Source organism: Saccopteryx leptura, chromosome 1 (genome assembly GCF_036850995.1).
Source record: "Saccopteryx leptura isolate mSacLep1 chromosome 1, mSacLep1_pri_phased_curated, whole genome shotgun sequence".
NCBI lineage: Eukaryota > Metazoa > Chordata > Mammalia > Chiroptera > Emballonuridae > Saccopteryx > Saccopteryx leptura.
Window position 1 is genome coordinate 68,617,956 of NC_089503.1, and position 6,000 is coordinate 68,623,955.

Here is a 6,000-nt window from a genome sequence, read left to right on the forward strand (position 1 = left end):
GCTGACGCAGACACTTCACCGGCAGGGATGCTGCTCCTTCCTCAGCACTCACTTCAGCTCTTAAGGCTGCCAGTTCTCAGCCTGAAGCTGAAACTTGAGCTCTTGGATCCAAAATTGTTTCTCCAACAACTATTGCTGCCAATGTTCTGCTTCCAGGGGAAATTGCAGCTCACATACCTGCAATTCCTTTCTCAGTGACCATTCCAATTCCAGGAGCTGTTGGTGTTCAGCCTTGAATTTCACACTGCAGTTCTTGAAAGCAGTCAGCCTTTATTCCAGCAACTGTTGCAGTTGACTCTGCTGTCAGTGCTCAATCTACAGCTCATCCAGGCAGTAGAACTTGGGCAGTCTCTCGCACAGAGCTTTCAGTTTCTGCTCACAGGGCTGTAAAAAACACCCAACCCCCAACAGTAGCCAAAGGGAACAGCCACTCCTCTATCTCACCCTTCAAGGGTGTCAGCAGCTCCATACTGATGTGATCTGAATCCTGCCAACTATGCCAGATGTAATGTCATGGGCCAAGGCCAGGCAGATCCACATTGGATTCTGGCAGATGGTAGAGAAACTGTGGAGCCAGAAAGCATTGGGCCATACCCATTTAATAGCATCTCACATCTGTGGATGAGCAAACAAGCAGAGGAAAACCTCTCAGCAGCAAAAAATGTCCCCTCACAGTGGCAGGCAGGCAATCCACAATCCACCATCTGCCCTGAGGGCAAGCACCCATAGCCTACATAGACTATACACATGTGGCACTGCCACATGCTTGTGCACTAATCAAGCAAAGTACAAGTGAGCAAGCCTAACACTACTGTTTTCCGAATACCTACGTAAGCAAGTAATCACCTACGTAAGCAAGTAATTAGATATTTAATAGGAGGTACATTTTGTAAGTACATTAATGTCAGAGCTTTTGAAAGATTTAACAATATTTTTTTGTGACAGATACAGAAGGAGACAGAGGGACAAATAGGGACACTCAGACAGGGAGAAAGAGATGAGAAGCATCAATTCTTTGTTGCAGCACCTTAGTTTCTCATTGATTGCTTTCTGATATGTGCCTTGACCAGGGGGCTGCAGCAGACCGAGTGACCCCTCCTTGCTCAAGCCAGTGACCTTGGGCTCAAGCTGGTGAGCCTTGCTCAAAACAGATGAGCCCACGCTCATGCTGCTGACCTCAGGGTTTTGAATCTGGATCCTCCACATCCCAGTCCAATACTCTATCCACTATGCCACCGCCTGGTCAGGCAATTTTTTTTTTTAAATGAGAGGAGGGAGATAGTGTGACAAACTCCTGTATGTGCCCCAACCAGGATCCACCCAGCAACCCCTGTCTGGGGCCAATGCTCTAATCAACTACATTATTCTTAGCATCTGAGGCTGATGTGCTCAGACCAGCCAAGCTATCCTCAGCACCCAGGGTTGAAGCTAGAACTAATTGAGCCACTGGTTGCAGGAGGGGAAGAGAGAAGCAGATGGCTGCTTCTATTGTGTGCCATGACCAGGAATCGAACCTGGGAGATCCATACGCCAGGCTGACTATCTTGGCCAAGGCCAAAATTTAATAATCTAACTAAACTAACTTATTCTTAGGACTGAATGAATGAATATATCAATGAAATATGGAACAATCTACTAATTTAGCTTGTGAGTGTAAAACTTTTATTTGAAACTTCAAAGGTGGCCCTGGCCTGTTGGCTCGGTGGAGCGTCTGCCTGGCATGCAGGAGTCCTGGGTTCGATTCCTGGCCAGGGCACACAGGAGAAGTGCCTATCTGCTTCTCCACCCCTCCCCCTCTCCTTCCTCTCTGTATCTCCCTTCCCCTCCCGCAGCTGAGGCTCCATTGGAGCAAAGTTGGCCCGGGCGCTGAGGATGGCTCTATAGCCTCTGCCTCAGGCGCTAGAATGGCTCTGGTCGTGGCAGAGCGACACCCCAGATGGGCAGAGCATCGCGCCCTGATGGGCATGCCGGGTGAATCCCGGTCGGGCGCATGCGGGAGTCTGTCTGACTGCCTCCCCGTTTCCAACTTCACAAAAATACAAAAAAACCCCAAAACTTCAAAGGTGAAGATGAAGAGGGCCAAAGTTTTGTGCTTGACATGTGTTTAAGCTGGTTGTTAAGAAACAAAAGACTAAGGAAGACCTGTGATTTTTATCTGGTTTCTTCCTAAGATATTTCATTAGAAAAACCTGGTTTAGGAAGAGACTTTACCATAATTACCTTAGAAATTCAGACTCCAAGCAGGAGTTTGTTGACCCCCTTACCTTATCCATCATGTCCTGTGGTATTTGGAGTTGCCTAACAAAAAAGTAACATTCCATATATGCTTCACTTTTTTTTTTTTTGTATTTTTCCGAAGCTGGAAACGGGGAGAGACAGTCAGACAGACTCCCCTGCATGCGCCCAACCGGGATCCACCCGGCACGCCCACCAGGAGGCGACGCTCTGCCCCTCCGGGGTGTCGCTCTGCCGCGACCAGAGCCACTCTAGCGCCTGGGGCAGAGGCCAAGGAGCCATCCCCAGCGCCTGGGCCATCTTTGCTCCAATGGAGCCTTGGCTGCGGGAGGGGAAGAGAGAGACAGAGAGGAAGGGGGGGGGGGTGGAGAAGCAAATGGGCACTTCTCCTATGTGCCCTGGCCGGGAATCGAACCTGGGTTCCCCGCACGCCAGGCCAACGCTCTACCTCTGAGCCAACCGGCCAGGGCCTATGCTTCACTTTTTAAAAATTACCTGCATATCACCCATTTCACCTCAAAACTGTAAAAGCCTATTCTCCAATTATCCAAAATGTCTTATATACCCAATATTACCTCATTGTCTTTGCTATTCGCTGTTTATGAATTCCCCTTCCCATGTATTAAATTTTGAATATCTTCTCTTAATCTCATTATGTTGATTTGATGATTAGCCCCCACAGAATTGATCAGCTGACCATTGAAATCACTGACTGGGGCACTGCTAGCTAATGGAAACTGCTGCAGATGAGAGATCATGAACAACTGCCAACAAAGGTAAGCATTATTTCTGTTCACTCTGACCTCCTTCCTGGTCTATTTCTGCAGGGTTTGGTAGAAGTTAGAAGTGCTGTGACTTATTTTCCTGTCTTCTACATTTACAGTGGCATGGAAAAAAAATACTTTGAAGATAGCTCCTTAGACTTAGAGTGTCTTGAGTTTTCTTTATTGAGTCATGAGTCTGTTTATGTTGTAAGAATCTAGTTCAGCTTCTGCATCTAGTATCTGGCAACTTGGGGTCCAGCTCTAGAGTCTGGGTATGGAGTCTTAGTTAAGGATCTGGGTTCCATCTCCAGGGCCTGTAGTCTAGGCTTGAATCCTCATTCAGGTGTGGGTAATGAGTCTGGGGTCTCTTTGGGTGGTATGGCTTTATGTACTGGGTCCTGTGTTGGGTCCACATGTAGCTCAGGCTCCAGGGTCTCATGTTTAGAATCTGGCATCTGGTTCCATCAGTCTCTGGCATTTGATGTCTGGCATTCTGGATTTAGGGTCCGGCTTTGGATTTGGGGAACAGATTTATGTTTGGGGACCAAGGTCTGGTGTCTAGCTTTTGGTTAAGTGCCTATGTCCAGGATCCTAAGTTCAGCACTGGTCTTTGGTTTCTACCAATCAATGGTTATTGTCTCCAATTCAGTGCCAATAAGAGTCCCCAAATTTGGGTGCGGTAAATGTAGGAAACTTTATGCAGAGCAAATAGGTCATTTGTTTTAGGGCATGACTGTGAGAACAGCACAGCTATTGAGACGCTCAATATTGTTACAGGTTAATTATGAAGTGCTGTGGAACAGCTTAGCAGTGCTACCTCTCAATTATGAAGCATCTTGGCTGTGAGGAGTCCCTGGGGTGTGGCAACCCTGGGGCAAATTCTTTTTCAGCCTAGACAGCTCAGCTGTGCTTTACTCTGCTCTGCCCCACGAGTTCCATTCCGGATTTATCATTTCTTCTTTGCTCTGTTTTGTCTAGACTTCACCAGTCAGTTCAACGCTAAAGGAACTTTGCAGGTCAGTGCAAACTTCTCCCTAATGTGAGGTTTGTGTAAGAAGCCTCTGTGTAGAATTGGCTATTAGACTCTTTATTTTTTGAAACCAGTTCTCCACCAGGAGCCCTTCTTAGTAGTTATCTTTTTTCTTGGGATCTACATATCAGGTAAGTTTTACAGGGGTCTTGAGGTATGAGGTTAGGAGAGACCGGGAGGCATATTTTTCTATCTCAGCTCCAACAAGCTATTGAGGAGTAGAGGGGATGCCTGGGGAGGAGGTATTAGAGACCTGGGGCAAAATATCCATTCAGGCTTGAGACTAGTGTGTGAGGGGCAGAAAGGGTCTTCCGGTAAGGGGCAAGGAAAGACCTTGAGGTGAATTATTCTTCCCTCCTGTCCCAGTAGAGCCCAAGCTCTATGTCAATCAGGCGTCCCTGATTCGACTTCGCAGTGGGACACTCCTGCTTAACAGCAGGGCTGGCAGCCCCTTCGAGACAACTCTTGAGGCAGCTATGAGATAAGTGCCAACACTAACTGCCACCAGAGGAAAAGCCCGAGACCGACACACACAGGGTTAGTTGCAATAATCACACAGGCAATTTATTACTCACAGATCCTTTTGGCGTGCCTGGGTACAGCTTAAGGGGGCCCCATCGGCGTGCTCCTCTCGGCTGTCTTTGGTCAGAGCTCAGAGCGATGTGGAGACAGTTCACGTTCACGTTGGAGTCTGGGCCACTACCACAGCAGGGGGCCCCTCAACTTTAGTACCTTTCCTAGCCAACGTCTTCTAACAGGTGTCAATCTACAGGATTATCACCTCAAACCACCTTTTTGGGAGTTCCTTGCAGGGAACCCCCTTTTATGTTAATCTATTGAAATGTTTACATCAAACCACTTTTTAAGATTTTCTTATTTACGTTAACTTACAAAGTTATGACACCAAGCCACTTCTCATCTATGTATAACTTCACACACACATACTAACTGGGCCCTGCTCGAAAGTTATCTGTTTATCAAATTACAGAGATATCACACCAAGCCACTTATCTTTTTTTTTTTTTTATTAAGATTTTTTTTTTTCCCTGAAGTTGGAAACAGGGAGGCAGTCAGACAGACTCCTGCATGCACCCAACTGGGATCCACCCGGCATGCCCACCAGGGGGCGATGCTCTGCCCATCTGGGGCATTGCTCTGTTGTGACCAGAGCCATTCTAGCACCTGAGGCAGAGGCCATGGAGTCATCCTCAGCACCCGGGCCAACTTTGCTCCAATGGAGCCTTGGCTGCAGGAGGGGAAGAGAGAGACAGAGAGGAAGGAGAGGGGGAGGGGTGGAGAAGCAAATGGGTGCTTCTCCTGTGTGCCCTAGCCAGGAATCGAACCCGAGACTCTTGCACACCAGGCTGACGCTCTACCACTGAGCCAACCTGCCAGGGCCCACTTCTTATCTATGTATAACTTCACACACATACACTAACTGGGCCCTGCTTGAAAGTCAGAGTCTGTTTATCACATCAACACCCACTATATTAATTCCTGTCCGATAGATGGTATAACTTTATTTAATTTCTTTAATTATTTTTAATATTATATTTTAATTACTTTTATATATCTTTCATATTTTTGTTTTTTATATTTCAATATATTTAATTACTATAACATTATATTACTACAACACCTCCCCATACAGCTTGTAAGGGACTGAGGAGGTCATTGGTAAACAGGCAAGGAGAAACATGGAGGCAAATTCTCCCTCCTGGTGCCATCTGGAGTGTGAAGAACAGCATGGGTCTTGAGGTAACTGGCCAGCAGAGAGCTGGGTGTGCAGCACCACTTCTTGGCTTCACACTAGTGTGTGAGGACAGACTGGTCCCCCCTGAGGGTTGCTGAGAGATAAGGGACCAACTTTTTTACAATGGAAAGAAGGACAAAAAAAATTGAAGAAAACAATATCTAAATAAAAGAAACATTTGTAATTATGCTTATTTGCCTATTAATTTTTAATAATAA